Genomic DNA, 20,510 nt, shown 5'->3' on the forward strand with positions numbered 1-20,510 from the left:
AAGCCACACAGTCGGGTGTCTAGCAGCAATCCCACTCCTTGGTACCACTTTACTGTTGCAGTCCGGTTCGCATTGCTGGTAGAAATCACCCAACCAAGAGCAGCTTCTGGGAAAAAGAGATTTATTTTGGCTTACAGGCTCGAGGGGAAGCTCCACGATGGCAGGGGAAAATGGTGGCATGAGCAGAGGGTGGACATCACCCCCTAGCCAACATAAGGTGGACCACAGCAACAGGAGGGTGTGCCAAACACTGGCATGGGGAAACTGGCTATAAAGCCCATAAGCCCACCCCCAACAATACACTTCCTCAAGGAGGCATTAATTCCCAAATACCCACCAGCTGGGGAGCTAGCATTCACAACACCTAAGTTTATGGTGGACACCTGACTCAAACCACCACACATGACGATATCACATTGGTCAATATATTCCAAACACATATAACATCCTGAGGGAAGTGAGTAGTTTGACTCACCCTCAGAAGTGAATCAGCTTATCCTACAAAGTATTTGTGACTAAATATTTTAGATCTTTTAAAAATATTTATTTATTTATTTGAGAGAGAGAGATAGAAGGAGAGAGAGAGAATGGGCACACCAGGTTACTACTGCAAATGAACTCCATACATATGTGCCTGTGCATCTGGCTTTATGTGGGTACTGGGGAATAGAACCTGGGACCTTTTGCCTTGCAAGCAATTGCCTTAATTACTAAGCCATCAATCCAGCCCTGATTTTTTGCCTCATTTAAGGTCTCTGAGTCTGTTATTTTTATTTTGAGTCATGGTCCAGAATTGATCCTCCTGTAACATAATGCTTCCTATTCCTACTTTGAGTTTTCATCCTGGCTTGCACGACTGTCTAACTCTAATTTCCCCATGTTGAACCACGTGTTACTCTTTCAAAGCAAGAAGTTGGATTAGGAAAACACAGTGTTATTTATACTTATACAAAGAGATATTTTATCAGGTAAAGGTATTGCTCTTCGGCCATAGGTAGTGATGGAAACCTCTAATTTTCTTTTGTAAGATGATCAAGATGAAATTCCTCAGATGATTTTGTTAAAATAAAAGAGAAAAAAAAAGCTGTTTAAATTTCTCTGCTATCTTCATTTTATTTGAAGTGAACAGGTATGATAATCAAGCAAACTTGCATATTGAGGCAATTGTGTCACATCTCATATAAGTTGGATGGTGACAACTTTTAATTTTCTGAGGCAAATAAATGAATTAAAGCTTCTTATTTCAGGGGCTGAGAAGATATCTCAGTCAGTAATGTGCTTGCTTTGCAAACATGAAGACATGAGTCTAATCAAAAGACCCCATGTAAAAATGCCAGACATGGTAGTACATGACTGAAATCACTGTGCTGGGGAAACAGAGACAGGGGAAAGCTTGGGGCTTTGTAATCAGCCAAGATAATCTAACCAGTGAGTTAAAGGCCAATGAGAGATTTTGTCATAAAAACTAGAGGTAGACACTGAGATCATCCTGTGGCTTCTGCATGTTCTTGTACATGCGTACATCAGCACTGATACCCACACATGCACACGCACATACACAACACATTAACTAAACACTTTTCAAACCCCACATGATCACTTTCAGCTCCCACTCATAATAAATCAAAATGGGTACTTATTCAGCTATCAATGAGCATTGGGTAGAAGTGGGGATTATTGCATGTAAGTGGGTATAAGTGAAATTATTTCTACTCAACACGTAGACATAAAGCATATGCACATAAATGTGTCTTGTAATACTAGCATCCCTCTGCATGGCACAGAACTGTTATGGCTGAGTTTCTCTTACATACTGGTATGTTCACAACCCTCCACCTCATTTAAACTATTCTTTACTCTTAACTAACACTTCATTACCTCCTTACCCATAATCTGGTTCCAATTTATTTAGCATCTTCTTAACCTTGTAACATTTGCTCATCTACCAACTGTTTCTACCCTCTGTGAGAACATACATATTTGTTTTTAAAACACTCCTAGGATTATTATTGTGTCATGATTATGCCAAAAGACAGCCATTGGAAAGACAAGGAAGCTGACTCCCAGCTTCCAGGAGGAGATATGTTCTGCTGCATGGGGCCATGGAAGCACCAGGGAAGAAAGACAAACATATTAGTTAGCACAGGAGCAGATGTAGAATTACATAACTCAGATAATGTAGGCAGGCTGTGGGCTGTAGCGATTATCTGTAGCTGTCTCACTTCTAGCTCTGCAGTATCATAGGGCAGTATGACAATGATCCCAATGGCAGGAGCATGCTAAAAGGAAACAGGTCAGTGCAGGGACTCAGGATCAGTTGAGTTTTGCACATGAAAATATCACAGGCGAGTAGCTTGCTATTTCTAGAAATTAGCTGATGCACTGGGAGAAATGTTTTCAACCTGTTCAATATGGTCCCCAGATATCAAAGCATCAAAAAATATATAAATGAAAATCAGGATTAAGATAGCTCTATCCCCATTGCTTATAACACTGCCTGGAAAAATATCAATAAATACATGTTATGTGAATTAGCTCTGGAGATGGGCACAATCAATGTATTGAATCTAATCATTTACATTGTTTTGGCAATTTATTCTAAATTCCACTAAAAGGATGTCATAAATCCTCATTCTTTGAAAGACTCTCAAAAAAGTGATAGTAAGGATGAATGCCTTCTAAACCATTTCAGTCCTGTCGAATATCATCGCAATCATGAACTCTTTGTATAGTGCTTCATAAAATAAAAACGAAACATATTTTGTGAATCTTTCTACCCATGTGTAATAAATCAAACTAACAATCAGATTCTAAGTATTCAAATAAGAAGATTCACTGAGTTACTCATTTATTTATATCTTTCCAATTCCTCCACACTGTCTACTTTTGTATAAAACCAACCAGGATTCCCCTTCCATAATAGATAGGTTATATTCAGACCAGTCCTACACTGTGAAAAGTATCTATAGGTTATGTAAACTTAGGAGAAAGCATCCAAGGCAATAAGAACTTAAAAGGTTGGTATATGCAAAAGGGTAGGGAGGCATCAATAAAACATGAAAAGGATGGCCATATAGGTGGCTATTTGAAATACTGGGGAGGGTTGCTCTGAAAAGGTGGGGCCCACTTTATCTCCACTATCCACAGAAGCAGAAAAAACTGGGCATCTAGATGCCACACAATATCTCTGAGAGAGTTTACAATTAGCCAAAGACAGAGTCATTTAGCTCTCTTTCAAGTTGGGATAATGCTGCTGAGCTCCTTGGTAGATGAGGTAGAGACTAGTACTATGCCTGGCTGGTGTCTCTTGCAACCCTACCCTTGCATATTCTACTTTAACCATGTCCTTGTCTTTCTAGAAATAATTTTCTTAACAAATCTATTGCAGATTAGTGTCTTGGGGGGAAACATACTTACCTACAGTAGTAAAACTGGCTGGAGAGATGGCTTTGCATTTCAGGCACATGCCTGTGAAGCCTAAGGACCTAAGATTCTCCAGGACCTGGTAAGCCAGATAAACAAGATGGTGCACACCTCTGAAGTTCATTTGCAATGACTAGAGGCCCTGGTGTACCAATATTTCTCTCTCTCTCTCTTTCCTTTCTCTTTATTTATCAATTAAAAAAATAAAATAAATAAAATATTTTCTAAAAGGTTAAAAACTCAAGGAGAACAATGAAATTTTTCCAAGTAACAGTAAAAATGTTATTATAGCATGATGTATTTATTTTCCTTTATTGTCTTCATTTTTTTTCATTATTTGATTTTTGAATGTTCTAGGACATGAGTCAGAACAGAAAGAAATGTGTCTTAATTTACATCAGATAATCCAAAATAAATGAAAAAAATGCTTTGAGAGTTAAAAGCTCAAGCTTATGAAGTTAAAAAGCTTAGTTTACATAATAGTATATTGCATAAAAATATCCTAAAGTAAAATTAGAAGTATTTGCCATATGCACATTGACTCAGCAAGCAAATAGCAAAACCAGAACACAAATTTTCTATATGACCAAAAGCAAAATCTTCATGTCTCCAAACCTCGCAAACTTCGTCTTCAGCCCTAAATCAACCAGAATTGTTCATTTTATATGATGAAAACTCAATTTAACCTCCTGAAATGAAATGGAATTGGTAAAAATACATAAATAATTTCAAGTTTATTTGAACTCAAGGTCTCAGTTTCCTAAGTTTACCTTCTCTTTCTACATGGTTCCTTTCTGAGGTAGAATCTGATATTAACATATGTTATTTTTTCCTATTTTTAGTTCTTTTTTAAATTAGTTTTCTATTCAGCAAATACAAGCAGTTTGGTACCATTATTAGGCTCATCCATGACCTATCCCCTCCCCATTGGCCCCTCTTTGTTGAGGTATATGGGTCATGCATTGTGGAGTTAGCCCACAGTTATTGGTACGATAAATGCCTCTGCATATCTTGACCCAACATGTGGCTCTGACATTCTTTCCACCCCCTCTTCCGCAAAATTTCCCTGAGCCATGTTGGGTTCATTTTTGGTCTGCATCAGTGCTGAGGTGTTGGGGGCCTCTGAGGCTCTGGCTCTCTGATTTGGTAGGAGTTGACTTTTCTCTGTGTTGGTCTCCCCCCTTCTGCCGGTATCCAGTTCAAGCAAGGGTGCTGTTTTCCTGATGAACATATGATATTTTTATAAATTCCATAGCCCCTTTTCCTTTCTTAATAAAGGGCATGATATTGTAGTTTCAAGAAATCACAACTTCCCTCATCTTTATCCATGATGCTTGGAAGAGGTTTAACTCAAACCCCACAATCAAGAGAGTATGTCTTTGAGGGAATATTTAGAAGATTGTAAGAGACATATTGTTCTTATACCTAGAGACTGGCTGAGGCCTCTCGGTTCCCACACTGCATACCAATAACTCCACTGAAGAAGGCTCTTCGCAGATTTGGAACAGGGTCAAAGAGTGAAACCTTTTTTATAAAATTAATAATAATACTAATAACATAAGATTAAAAATGAAACTTCTCTTATTTAGTGGCTTTCTCTTTCTGTGATTAAAATGACTGGCAGAATCAACTTAAAAAGAGAACAAATTTATTTTGCTCTAGTTTTAGTGGGTTCAGTTCAGGGTTGGGGGTTGTTGGAGGCCATGCACTTGGATGATACATCATGGTGGTAGTGGGGAACGTGTGATAGAGGAAATCCTTTACATCAGGGTGTACACGGAGACAGCAACAGATCAATCTGAACACATGTGTTATCTTTTTTTTTTTTATTAATTTATTTGTTTTGTTTTTGGAGGAAGGGTCTGGCTCTAGCCCAGGATGACCTGGAATTCACTGTGTAGTATCAGGGTGCCTTTGAACTCAAGTGATCCTCCACATAGGCCTTCCAGTTGCCATGCCCTGATTCCATGTCTAATTTTTAAATCAGTGTCTGCCTCATTACCCTGAGGCCTTTATTCAAGTCCTCATTCACTTTTCCTCTTTGCTGTTCGTTGAATTGAAGCCCCAGAACATTTCTTAGGTTCATCATGGCAGCAGAAGTAAATGGGTGTTCCCAATAATTTAGAATTTCATCAAAAGAAATGGGAAAGTTTTTTTTCTTCCAAGTAGTTATTAGAAAAATACCATCATCAAATGGGAAAAAATTCTGACTAACCCAAGAAGGCACAATAGATATAGAGTATTGGAAGATGATAAAGGAAACTTAGCTAACCTTCATTCTGAGAATCCTACTGTGAGGAAATTAAATTATTAGCATGAAAAAGAAAATCTTGACTCTGTAATATTAGTACATGAAATAAAATTGGAGTGAAACCATAAACATAGATAATCCAGGAGAATGAATTCATACTGGTAAGATGTCCACATTCACATTAGTTCTAACAAGTTAAAAAAAAAAAAAAACAAGAATTTATTTGAGGTGGTTGTAGAATTGACAGTGAACTGCTTATGCTATAGGAAGAGAAATTCAGCATTTTAAATAGAAAAATGTTTACCTGTATATGAATATTGTTCTTGCTTTGTAAATTTTGGTGTTATTTCCCACTGAAATGGAGGAACATAGGAAGGGCCATACATTTCAGCAGTGATGTTCAGTATTATTAATGCTCCAATTAAACTCAACTTAATTTTTAAGATTTTTTTTAAGAATTCCCAAGTGCTGAATCTGTGCACGGCTTGAAATAGTGCACATACATGAATCTGAAATGAGCTGAGTTGCTCTGGTTTGCACACTAACGACTTTCCTTCTTAATTTAGACTCACCTTTCTTGCCCAGAATCAATTTACTCTACTGTTCCCAGAGATATTTATCTGTAATTTTAAAGCAGTGCTCTACATTCTTCATAGAGTTCTTCAAATTTGTGTGTCATATGTTTGTGTATTTGGGTGTTGGATAGTTTCCCAAAAGACTGTAAACTTAAAAATTTTAGCATGAGATATATGCATTCATACAAATATATATAAGAAAGAAACTATACATATATATATGCGTATATATATATATGTATATATGCTATGCTCATGTAACTGTACATACTATGTCCATTCATATACATAAAAATGGTATAAATAAATTTGTTTGCCTGCTAAAAAGACACAACACAAAATAATAGATGATAGATGATAGATAGATAGATAGATAGATAGATAGATAGATAGATAGAATGAACCAAGGAAAAATAAAGTAATTTTCATGGGGTTTTATTTTGAATTGTCTCTATTTCATTGAAATAACTTACAAAAGAGCTATCAATATTGTCAACAAGTTGTGTCAATATTTAGGGAGTAGAATATAATGAGTTTTTTATTGTCTTGGGCAGTGAATGATTAACTTTAAACAATATATATCAAATTCCAGATAAAAGAAGAAAGCATTCCATTGTCATAAATATATAAGAAAAGTCAAATTTAGTTACCTTATAGTTGGAAAATTCTTTAGGGTTCATTTTTATATAATTGCTATGAGATTAAGTATTGGTATGTTTTGTTAGGTTATTTAAGAAATAGATATTATTTGTACAGCTTATAGAAAAAACAATTGGCTGCTTTAATTTGTAGAGCCCACATAATAAATAATTAAAGAAAATTTTTAAAAACTCAGTAAAAGTTTTTATGTCTGTAAGATTTATATTTTACAAATATATGCAGATCACTTACTTTTAAGATATACAAAAATTATATTATCTACTCCATATATATATATATGATTACATGCACTTATTTTAAGTAGTGCATATGTACAGATACACATTTTATCTTTTAGAATGGTTTGTATAAATATCTAATTAGTGGAAAAGATGTCTAGTTGGAATTGATAATGCATTACAGTTGGTATAAGTATTGATACAGAATATTTTTAAAACACTAAAGCCTGAAATGCTTTTTATAAGAAACAAATGGAGCTTCTAGATGGATTTCAGTCTACTGAACATTTTTCTACCCTCTAGGGATCACTTTAATTTCAAATATTTAGAAAGTTCAGTCCTACGACAGGGCCATAACATCAGCAATTTTGTTGAAATAGAAACTGAAGAACAAAAATATTCAATAATTATTTTATTGATGTGAAGGGAATGAATTATTCATAGTTTCAGAGTATCTGTGTATAATCGTAATTACCTGCTTTTAAAAGCTACGAAACCCCCTGAAAGTCCATTAACAATTTTGATTGAACATCTGCCGTGCTGTACTTATCCAGGCCTCACTGCGCATGTGCCTGTGTACTTGTGCTTTACTCGTTCTGTTGGGTGGTCATTGTATACTGTACTTTCTTGACATCTGGTAGGATGCTGTGAGCATTGTACTGCAGACCTTTCAAGGTGATAACGCTAAGTTATCCATAACTCGAAGGTATTATGTATTTCTCACTTTCCTATTCATTTTATCAATTTTTTAAATTATTTATTTATTTACTTGAGAGCGACAGACACAGAGAGAAAGACAGAGAGAGGGAGAGAGAGAGAATGGGCGCGCCAGGGCTTCCAGCCTCTGCAAACGAACTCCAGATGTGTGCGCCCCCTTGTGCATCTGGCTAACGTGGGACCTGGGGAACCGAGCCTCGAACCGGGGTCCTTAGGCTTCACAGGCAAGCGCTTAACTGCTAAGCCATCTCTCCAGCCCACTTTCCTATTCATTTTAGCTGTGACACACATTCTGGAACATAAATGCTTCCTGGAAAAGTTTCTTTATGCAGGAACTTGCTACATTCTTATCAGTGAAAGAAAACACACTCTTAGATCAGCCACTAGTAAGGTGTCTAGCTGGGACTTTTGCCTTGCTCTCTTCTGTGTCCTAACACTGCCGTCCACCTAGATAATTGAGCAAACTAACACTGAAGAAAGCACAAAAATAATCATGTGAGAACTCTGTGTAATTTTGTAAATTTTATTTATTCTCTAAACTTCCCTTCTTTCATATCTATGTAATAGTAGCTTAATTTGTTAGTGCTTTTATGTGAGTTTCTCTGGAACCAGAACTCATGTTTCTCATTGGCCACCTCTTCTCACAACATTTTTCTACATCATACTGAGGATTGTAAATTTAGTGTGGTGGATACTTTCCTGCCATATTCCTTACTTAATCCATATCACACATCACTAGCTGCTAATATGACTTGCAATGCCTGAAATGACACATGACTTCTCCCCTGAGCTTCTTTATTAACATTTTCTCCTTGAATTCTATAATTCCATATTAACGCACACATAGTTTTCCCACAGTACCACACTACTTTTCTTCCAGTCCTTCACACTTGTTACTTCTTTCTCTGTGAATCTTTTACTTTCAATTTTATGATTACTTGGAGGTCAATACTTGGCATTCATTTAACCCTTGGCTCCAACTGTTTTCCCTTGAGTGTTCATTGAATGCTCAAAGCAGGATTTTAAATTTATTCCACATATTTCTACATAGGATACATTGGCTTGTCTTTGTCATGTGATTATCAGTACAATAATTACCTGATCATTATGAAGTCTTCTTATTAAAAGTAAAAGTTCTATTCATTCAGAAACATGAAACTGGGCTGGAGGAATTTCGTAGGGTTAAGGCATTTACCTAAAAAACCAAAGGACCCAGGTGTGATTCCCCAGGACTCACATTACCCAGATGCACTAGATGGCACATGCATCTTTAGTACCTTTGCAATGCCTAGAAGCACTGGCACACTCATTCTCCCTCTATTCTTTCCCTCTCTCCCTCCCTCCCTCTCTCTCTCTCTCTCTCTCTCTCTCTCGCTCTCGCTCTCGCTCTCGCTCTCTCACTATTCCTCTCTGTAAGCTAACTAAATAAAAATAAAATATTAGGTCAATCAAAGTTCAAGGTATTCTGAATAAAGACATATGAAAATCTACTTTCTTGAATAATGGCACATCCAGAAGATATAGATTTTTACTAGAAAAAATCTTTAAGTGCCAGGGATGGAAAACCTTCCAATGAGTTGTTGGCCAGAGAGGTCCCTGTTGCCTCCAAAACATTATAGGCTATTGCCAAAGCCCTTTGTTTCCTGTGAGAAAGAGATGGTAAAACCCTATTGCTGAAGACTTTATATGCCTGAACCTCAAAGTCACTGAGAAATAAAGCTGAGCAGAAAACCTTCTCCCTGCAGTCCAGAAAGCTAAAAGCTGTCTTTAGGCAGCCTTATGGGAGACAGAAGTCATCAGCAGTGAGACAATGTTTGCTCTGGGGAAAACCAACTGCTCTCTAATTGGCCTAGAGACCCACTCTATGGGAGGGAATACATGTCTGGTACTGAAAACCTAATCAAAAGCCTATGGCAGAGGAGGTCATGGACCTTAGAGCTATGAAGCCTGCTCTTGTCTGGATAAACGCATATATTACTCTCACCAAGTTGCCCTGAAAGCACTACACTTAATGTTCATACTCATATTATTAATGCTACTCTTAGTTCTGGTTAGAGAAGCTTCTCTTTTCAGATGGCGATGACCACTGGGATGACCCAAAAGGCAATATAGTGCTGAGAAAAAAGGACGGAGGAATGTCCAACACTGAAACATCTCACACCCTCTAAGGCGCAGGGTCATTGCGGAAGAGGTGGTGAAAATAATGGAAGAGCCAAAGGAAGGGTACCACTCCTTACATACAACTGTCTGGACAGAAATTAGCCTCCATATCCAAGATCTTGCAGTGCCTTGTAATACCTACACAAGAAAAAGATGATGACAGCAAATTAAAAGAGAGACTAATGGAGAGAGGGAGGGTATATGGCAGACAGCAGAGTTATGGAGGGGATAGCAGGGTAGGGAAAGGAAATATCATGGTTTGTTGCTTGTAAGTATAGAAGTTGTTATATATAAATATATTTATTTTAAAAATATATATATATATAATTTAAAAATAAAAACATGAAATAAAACAAGTTATCCAGAACCCATGTCATTGTTGTTAACATATAGTTGTCCTATTTTGGTAAAAATGTCAATTAAATATAAAATGTTTAAATACATAGAGAAAACTGGATTTATCTCCCAGACTTGTAGATAGAATATTAACTTAGCAGTGCACTTGAATAATACCTCACAAATGAAATAAAATGGATATTTTATCAAACAGGTTAAATTTTAATCAAGTATGTCACTTCATAATTTATGGCTTTTATGTTTTCTCATAGTCTTTTCATCCATTTTAACAATAAATCATTGAAAGCCATTTTCTGATTTTAAAAATATTTTTAATTTAATTATTTGCAAGCACAGAGGGCAGGGGCTAGTGAGCATGGCAGGGCCTCTTGATCCTGCAATTTAACTCCAGATTCATGTTCTATTTTGTGCATCTGGCCTACGTGGATACTGGGGAATCAAACTGAAAACTTTATTAATTGAATACAAATTAATTTTTTTTATTTAGGATTTGAGATTTTCAGGAAAAGTGAACAACAAGCCTTTCAAGCAAGGACTTAACCACTAATCCATCTCTCTAGCCCTTCTCCTCTGTTTTTAGTCTCATATTCTATCAGTATAGTGAAACATGAGTTCAGTTATTTTATAAGGAGGCATTGGTGTTTAGATTGAGAAAACATGATATAAGTAGTTGATAATTTTAGTGATTTTTCCTAGAAGATTTCTTCTTATTGATACATATACTAGTAGACATAGCTAGCTAGTATTCTTATTTTTTATATATTGACTGAACTTTTAATCAGCCCAAATTATTACTTGCTTGACAAAATAGGGTCTAATTTAATTATAACTTTCCACAATAGATAGAAAATAACATTAGACTTCTCTCAACATTATTAAAATACAAAACCTCCAATTTATATCATACATTTAAGTGACCTTATGAAAATCATTTAAACTTTTCATTCTCCTTTTTGATCCACTAAAATGAGGTACTTTAAATAAGGGAGCTTAACTTACTCTCCGTTGGAGAATCTGCTTCTGTTTCTCAGATAGATGCAGATCCTAAGGAGATAGCTGCCCCCAACATACCTCAAAAGGGGCCCAACTGAAACCAAGGATAATTGGCGAAACAAGCAAGGGTGCTGTTTTCCTGATGAACCTGATACCAGCACAAAGGGGAAGGAGACCAACACAGAGAAAAATCAATTCCTACCAAATCAGAGAGCCAGAGCCTCAGAGGCCCCCAACACCTCAGCACTGAAGCAGACCAAAAATGAACCCAACATGGCTCAGGGAAATTTTGCGGAAGAGGGGGTGGAAAGAATGTCAGAGTCAAATGTTGGGCCATGATATGCAGAGACATTTATCGTACCAATAACTGTGGGCTAACTCCACAATGCACAACCCATTTATATCAACAAGGAGGGTCCATTGGGAGGGGGTAGATCATGGATGAAACTAAACAATGGTAGTAAACTGTCTGTATTTGCTGAAAAGAAAACTAATAAATTAAATTAAAAATAAATAAATAAATAAATAAGGGAGCTTTAAATTTTAATTATGCTCTAACCACACATTATATTATATGCTTATATTTTATAATAATATGTAATAGAATAAGCACATTTTATGCTTCTGTTAATATAATTTATAATATTGCATGTTAACATATTTGAAAATATATATGTGTGTGCATGTGTTTTGATTGAAAAATATGATATTAAACTTTTTATTGGATGCTGGACTTATATGCATATTTTCTTTTTATATTTTTTGTAGGCTCAATGTACATTTTTTTAATTATTGAGAAAAGACATTTTATTAATTAAGTACAAATTAAGTAAAACTTTTTTTAGGATTTGAGATTTGAAGGAAAAGTGAACAAAATTTATTATCGTATGAATTTGATAATAATAAAATTAATATAAGCGTAATTCTTAAGCTTTATTGTGGAAATATATCTTTCCTTCCTTGTCACAATCACCATAATTTCCTAGAAGTATATTCTATTTTAAACAGAGGATGATTTGGCCCCAATGTTACTTTTCTTAGACTTCTGGTTTCAAAACAGTTGGTAATGATTACCCAGGAGTTCAGGGGAAGTCAAGGAGATCTTTTAATGAAAGTAATTAAAAATTCAGTTAATGAGCAACTTTTTATTGCAAGAACATGTGAAAAGATCATATCTTAAAGCTACTGCTTCTGCTTCATTTTATCACTTTGAAGTAGAATACATAGTTGTAAAGTTCTTACACATTACCACAAAGGTCTAAAACATAATTACTATACTCTCGGAGAAAAGTAAAGCTGGATAATATTCAATAATTTTGCACAAATTGATAGTTTTTCCTGATTAACATTTACCATAAAATCATATTGAAAGGGAAGAGAATTCTAGTTACAAAGAAAATAATTAGATTTATGTTAATTGTCTTCATTGTAAGTTTCTTCTACTAAAAATGTGACTGTGAATAGGAATAAGTGAAAATATTATGTAAGCTACATAAGTAATTGTCAACATTGCAATAGTCACATTTTAAGGAGTAATAATACACCTTTTAAGGCTCTTAATGTAATATTTTACTGAATCCAGCATCGGAGAGATATTATTGTGTTGACATATAATGACTGTGATACTCTCTAACTGTGGAAAGTTCTCAATATTGTATGTATTTATTTGAGGGAGAGAGGGGTGAGAAAGGGGCAGATGGAGAGAGAAAGGCAGACGAGAGAGAGAATGGGCGCACTAGTCCTCTAGCCACTGAAAATGAACTCCAGGCACACGAACCACTTTGTGCATCAGACTTTATATGGGTACAGGGGAATCAAACCTGCATCCTTTGGTTTTGCATGCAAGCACCTTACCCCTAAGCCATATCTCCAGCTCAGAGTACTTTATGTTTTTACTCTTTTAAAATTTATTTTTAATTACATACTGGAGAGAGAGAGAAAAAAAAATGGGTGCACCAAGGCTTTTAGACACTGCAAATGAACTCCAGAGGCATGAGCCACCATGTGTATCTGGCTTACGTGCGACCTGGAGAATCAAACCAGGGTCCTTAGGCTTTGCAGACTAGCACCTTAAATACTAAGCCATCTCTCCAGCCCCCATTCTTTATTTTTTAATAAGTCTTTGAAACTTAATGGGCATTTTCAGATATAGTGGACCACAGTTGGACTACATTATATTACTCAGAAAGTCATAGGCAACTAGTTCATGACTACAAAATTGTACACCATATTGTGAACTAAATCCCATAATCTTGCATCTGTTACCTCCAGATTAAAAAATTTTATTGTTCAAAGAAAATATATGTAGAAAAATACGACAAAAATAGGCATAGGGCTGAAGAGATGGCCTAGCAGCTAAGGTGATTGCCTATTATGCCTAAGGACCCAGATTCAGTTCCCCAGAACCTTCTTAAGCCAGATACACATGGTGGCACACAGATTGGGAGTTCATTTATAGTGGCTAGAGATCCTGGTGTGCCCATTCTCTCTCTCTCTCTCTCTCTCTCTCTCTCTCTATCTATCTATCTCTATCTCTATCTATCTATCTCTATCTCTCTCTATCTCTCATAAATAAATAAATAAAAGTAATATGTTAAAAATAGACGTATTACAGTTGAAGATCACACCTTTGACTACTTGCAATGATCAATACTATAAACTGTATTTTTATGTCAACCTCACAAAATCATCTGTGCCTTGATATCTGTGTGTCTTTCCTTTTAAAAAATATTTACTGGGGCTGGAGAGATGGCTTAGCAGTTAAGCACTTGCTTGTGAAGCTGAAGGACCCAGGTTTGAGGCTCGATTCCCCAGGACCCACGTTAGCCAGATGCACAAGGGGGTGCACACATCTGTTCGTTTGCAGTGACTGGAAGCCCTGGCATGCCCGTTCTCTCTCTCTCTGCCTCTTTCCCTCTCTGTCTGTCACTCTCAAATAAATAAATAAATAAAAATAAAATTAAAAAAAAATATGTATGGTATTGGTTTATGTGTTTATCTAAAGCCCCAATACACAGCAAGGTTAAGTAGGTAGAATGATAATTTCACATTTGTAATAAAGACCACAGCCTGTCTTCTTTGAAACCTAATATGCTGTCTGAAGTATAAAGTACCATTCTCTGTTATGTCCTAAATATAGTGCTTCATACTAGCTGAACTCAAACAATGTTCTTTGTGAAGTTATGACAACTGAGAAAAAGTGCCTTTCTGGGACTTTCTCTTGGCACTGTACCAGAATATGTAATTCTGCCATGTCTTCCACCTCATTTTCAGAAAGTTATTCATACCATCTCTCTATATATATATTCTCCAGGCACAATTTAAGTTTGATCAACAACTTTATCTGGTGGCATGCATGTAGTTCCCAGCTATTTCAGTGGTTGGATGGAAAATTGCTTGTTCCCAGGAATTGAAGTTTGGATAATAGCATTCAGAATAAAACCCAAAGTTGCCTTGCTTGTTCACGAAGAAGAATGGTGGCCTGGAGAGATGGCTTAGCAATTAAAGCATTTGCCTGCAAAGCCAAAGGATTGAGGTTCAGTTTCCCAGGACCCACATCAGCCAGATGCACAAAGTGCTACAAGGTTCTGGAGTTCTTTTGCAATGGCTGAAAGCCCTTACATGTTCTTTCTCTCTGTATCTATGTGCTCTCTCTCTCTATCTGTCTCTATCTCTCTCCAAAATAAATAAATATTTAAAAAAAGAACAAAGAAGAATGGCTCTCTGGAGATGACAGTCATTTTGAGAAGTTAACCACAATAAGAAACACGATGTTTAAAAGAAACTCTGTTTCCTGCTCACCGATCATAGCACCAGAACAATGGTGCATACCCCTTCTCTCCTTATGAAAACAATAACAAAATAAATGGTTTTGTTTTAGCCAACTGTCAGAAAAAGAAACATCACTTCTGGTGATATCTTTATTAGGAAAATTCTTGCTTCATAAGGATGAGAAAATGGTATCATTCCCCAGAATTTTGTATAAAACCAAGTATGGCAGAACACGCAATTGTGGAAATCCCAGCACTGGGAAGGCAGATATAGCAGGATTCTGGTGGGGGGAGGCACTGGCTAGCCAGATTGGTTAATGAAAGACTCTGACTCAGAAGAGATAGGGAATGTACCTGAAATAAAACTGGGGTTGTCTTCTGAGACAAAATTCTAAGTAATAATAGTAATTTAATATTTTGGCTATTGCATGCTATTAAGTAGAAAAAAGTTCAACTATTTCAACAATAAATACTTAATGCTACCATCTTCACCATTTGTCTTTGGGAAATATTTGTGTATATCTATGCATGATGTCCTTTACAGATTTTTTTTTTATTTAAATGTGTATATTTTTATTGACAACTTCTACACTTACAGACAACAAACCATGGTATTTAACCCCTCCCCCTTCATAGCTCCACAATCCATCACATCCCCTCCCTGTCTCCATTAGTCTCTCTTTTAATTTGATGCTATCATCTTTTTCTCCTATTATGAGGATCTTGTGTAGGTATTGCTAGGCACTGTGAGGTCTGGGATATCGAGGCCAATTTCTGTCCGGACAGTTGTATGTAAGGAGTGGTACCATTCCTTTGACTCTTACATTCTTTCCACCACCTCTTCTGCAATGGACCTTGAGCCTTGGAGGGTGTGAGATGTTTCAGTGCTGGACACTCCTCCCTCCCTTCTTCTCAGCACTGTGTTCCTTTTGGGTCATCCCAGTGGTCATCACCATCTGAAAAGAGAAGCTTTTCTAACCAGAAATGAGATTAGAATTAATAATATGAGTATGAACATTAAGTATAGTGCTTTCAGGGCAATTTGGTGAGAGTTTATCCAGACAAGAGCAGACTTTATAGCCCTAAGGCTCATGACCTCCTCTGCCATAGGCTTTTGATTAAGTTTTCAGGAACAGACATGTATCCCCTCCCACAGAGTGGGCTTTCAGTCCAATTAGAGAGCAATTGGTTTCCCCCAGAGAAGACATCCCACTATTACACTTGTCCAATCATTTGGCCTGTCTGGCCAAACTTGAGGCTTCCAGTGTCCACTGTTTTCACTGCTGATGACTTCTGTCTCCCATAAGGCTGCAAGCAGTACAGCTTTTTCCAGCTTTCAGTTGTCTGGCCTACAGGGAGAAAGTTTTCTGCTCAGCAATAGCTTGATTTCTCAGTGACTTTGCTGCTTAGGCATGTGAAGTCTTCAGCAATAGGGTCTTAACAACTCTTTCTCATGGGAAGTCAAGGGCCTTGGTGATAGCCTATAATGTTTTGAAGGCAACAGGGACCTCCCTGGCCAACAACACACTGGAAGGCATCCCATCCCTGGCACTGAAAATTTTCTAGTAACAATATATATCTTCTGGATGTGCCATTATTCAAGAAAGTAGCTTTTAGTATGTCTTATTCAGAATATCTTGAATTTTGGTTAACCCTCCTCCCCATCTTTCTTTTATACAATCTCTTCCCTGACCTCGCTTAGGCCTTTCCCCTCCCTGTAACTTATTCTTCTACTTACCTATATGTAATAACATCCCCTTAAGACCTTCAATTTCCTCCCTCCCTTATAGCCGTTTTCTAGCTTATGGGCCTCTGCTACCGATTTTTGGTTCCAGAGCACACACAAGTCTACGCATTTGTAGCTAGGATCCACATATGAGAGAGAACATGTGAAGCTTGATTTTCTTGGTCTGGGTTACCCCATTTAGTATAATCCTTTCCAGATCATTCCATTTCCCTACAAATTTCATAATTTCATTTTTCTTTATCACTGAATAGAACTCAGTTGTGTAGATGTACTACATCTTTATTATCCATTCACTTGTGGATGGACAGCTAGGCTGGTTCCATTTCCTAGCTATTGGGAATAGAGCAACAATAAAGAAGGTTGTGCAAGTATCTCTAAAGTAGTGAGAAAAGTCCTTAGGTTATATGCCTAGGAGTGCTATAGCTGGATCATATGTCAAATCTATGTTTAGCTGTCCCAAGTACCTCCACACTGATTTCTACCATGGCTGTACCAGATTACATCCCCACCAGTAGAAGGGTTCCCCTTTTACTGCATCCTCACCAACATTTATTGTCATTTGTTTTCTTAATGGTAGCCATTCTGACTGGATAGAGATGGAATCTTAAGGTAGTTTTAATTTTTATTTCCCTGATGGCTAAGGATGTAGAACACTTCTTTAGATATTTATATGCCATCAGTATTTCTTCTGATGAGAACTCTCTATTTCATTCCATAGCCCATTCCTTCACAGTTTTCTATGCACCTTTCCCTCATTTGATTAATCCTTTTGCTTTTTTCAGAACTGTAGTAACATTATGATAGCTGGGAAAATTGACAATTTCCCTGGGGTGATCTTTTTGCAGTTATAAATAGTATTTTCCTCCCAGGACACATTATTGATAAGTATTCAATGCCTCTTGATAGACATTCAAGGAGAATGTGAAGCCAAACTCTTTAATGTTTGAAAAAACTAAATAACTTTATTTAATACAGTATCTGCTTTCTTGAGTTGGGGATTTCTTTCCCTGTTTAAGAAAGCAACTAATAGTGAGGTCACTAAAGATGAGGACTATGTGTTGCTCCCCATATTTATCTCAACAACCTTTTAAACCATAAGCCATAGATTTATATTTTATTATCTAAACCTCTGGGCCCTAAAACTCCACTTCATATAAAACATTTCATTGGGCTGGAGAGATGGCTTAGTGGTTAAGCGCTTGCCTGTGAAGCCTAAGGACCCCGGTTCAAGGCTCGGTTCCCCAGGTCCCATGTTAGCCAGATGCACAAGGGGGCGCACACATCTGGAGTTCGTTTGCAGAGGCTGGAAGGCCTGGCGCGCCCATTCTCTCTCCCTCTATCTGTCTTTCTCTCTGTGGCTGTTGCTCTCAAATAAATAAATAAATAAAATTTTTTTAAAAAGCATTTCATTAATTAAGATAGTGGCAGAAAAAAAAAGTTGTTTGGAAAGCTAAAAATCACCATGCTTAAATAGTACTAATGACATTATTAATAAATTTAAGTAATTTCATAAAATAAACTTGAAGAAAAGTGAAGTTTGGATAATGCACTGTTGAAAAAATTGACATGGATAACATGTGACCTTAATGATATGTAGGATATTGGTGGCTTCAGCCTATGATTGTCTTCTTATTTTGCCTGCTAGACAAGTCCCATTGTTTAGGACTGCCACAGCTCATCAAAATGAAGGAAAGTTACCTGCCTTCACTCCAGCTGTTAATAGCAATTAATACAGTACAAAGGCTAATAAACATATACACTTTTCTTAGAAAAGCACACTACCTTTTTTCTATATAACTTCAGCCATGCTCTACCTCTATTTGAACAAATGACAAGGTCTTGTGCATAGCAAATGATCTGCACAGGAATAGTGGCCATCACACTAGTTCCTGACCTTTATAGATCAATCTCCTTGATTTGTAGGATCAATTCCCCTCTGAAAGGGACCTTTTGATTGAATTTCACATAAACTGCTCCAAGACAGTTGTGACAGTAATGTTCCAATGCATAGCTGTGGACTGAGTCATCCCCAACAGGTTCACAAGTAAAGGTAAAGGAAACTGTTGCAGTCAGATTCACATTGCTGGCGAAAATCACCCAACCAAGAGCAACTTGTGGGAGAAAGGGTTTATTTTGGCTTACAGTCTTCAAGGGAAGTTATGTGATGGCAGGGGAAAATAATGGCACGAGCAGAGGGTCTATATCACCCCCAAGCCAACATATGGTAGACAATAGCAACAGGAGGATGTGCCAAACACTGACAAGGGGAAACTGGCTACAATACCTATAAGTCCACCCTCAACAACACACTGCCCAAGAAGTACTAATTCCCAAATCTCTATCAGCTGGAATCCTAGCATTCAGAACACCCAAGTTTATGTGGGACACCTGAATCAAATCACCACAATAACAGTTACTTTCATGTTGTTAGGTCAAACACCTGACCATAAGCAGCTTATGGGAGGAACGGGTTTATTTCAGGCTTACAGATTCCAGGAGAAACACTGTCAATGGTGGAAGAAGCTTACTCACTTCCATAGACACTACCAAATAGTCAGCAAGCACCCATAGCTAGAGCACAAACTGCCTCTGAACATACCTTAGGGCTGGACTACAAGAGCTAATCCTCGTGATATCTCTTCTATCATTCTGCTAGAGACTTAAGTAGGAAGCTTAACTTTAATCACAGTTCCCTGATGCTATGGAGGACATACGTTAACTTTTAAACCACCATACAAGGTATTCAGGATATGGGTCCAAGGAGGTGCCAATGCCCTTTGTAGCAGAGCTTCTTAAAGGAGGTCCCTAAGACCTTTGCGGAATGCACTCAAAAGTTATTTGGTAGCCAGGTATGATGGTGCACATCTTTAATCTGGCACATGGGAGGCAGAGGGAGGAGCATCTCTGAGTTTGAGATCAGCCTGAACTACATAGTGAATTTCAGGTCAGCCTGAGCTACTGCAAGACCCTACCTCATTAAAAAAAAAAAAAAAAAAAAAAAAAAAAAAAGCAGTCATTTGGGATGCTGTTCTCATTCTCATTCATGTTCAATATCTCTGTTGCTCTTTATTTTTTGCTACCCCCATCAAAATGCAATTTTTATTAATTTTTAAATTTATGATACTTTGGTATTTTTAGGTAGAGTAACAATTATTAAAATCATAGATCTTAGGGGATGGAGAGCTTGCTTGGTGGTTTAAAGGTTATTGCTTATAAAGCTGGACACCCTGGGTTTGATTCCACAGTGCCTGTGTAAAACCATATTCTCAAAGTTGTGCATGTGTCTGGAATTTATTAGCAGTAGCATGAGACCTGGTGTGCCTATACTATTATCTATCATCTATATCTCTAATGTAAATGAATAAATAAATTAAAATATTTAAGTATATATGTTGTCTCAGGTCACTTTGAACTGAGCAGACATGACATGTACTTTGATGGATGCATGGGAAAGAATGTTTCAAACAAATTCCTTTGTAAGAGGCTGGTCACATACCCTTAAAAGAGGCCTTAGGTGTGGCAGAGCCCAGGAAGAAACTTTTTAGTAGCTTTTAAGCTTATTTTAGTCCCTCTCTATTTTATCTTTCTGATCTTTTCACTCTGCCTCCCTCCATCTTCCTCTCCTTCTCTCACTAACTT

The sequence above is a fragment of the Jaculus jaculus genome, chromosome 1 (genome assembly GCF_020740685.1).
Source record: "Jaculus jaculus isolate mJacJac1 chromosome 1, mJacJac1.mat.Y.cur, whole genome shotgun sequence".
NCBI lineage: Eukaryota > Metazoa > Chordata > Mammalia > Rodentia > Dipodidae > Jaculus > Jaculus jaculus.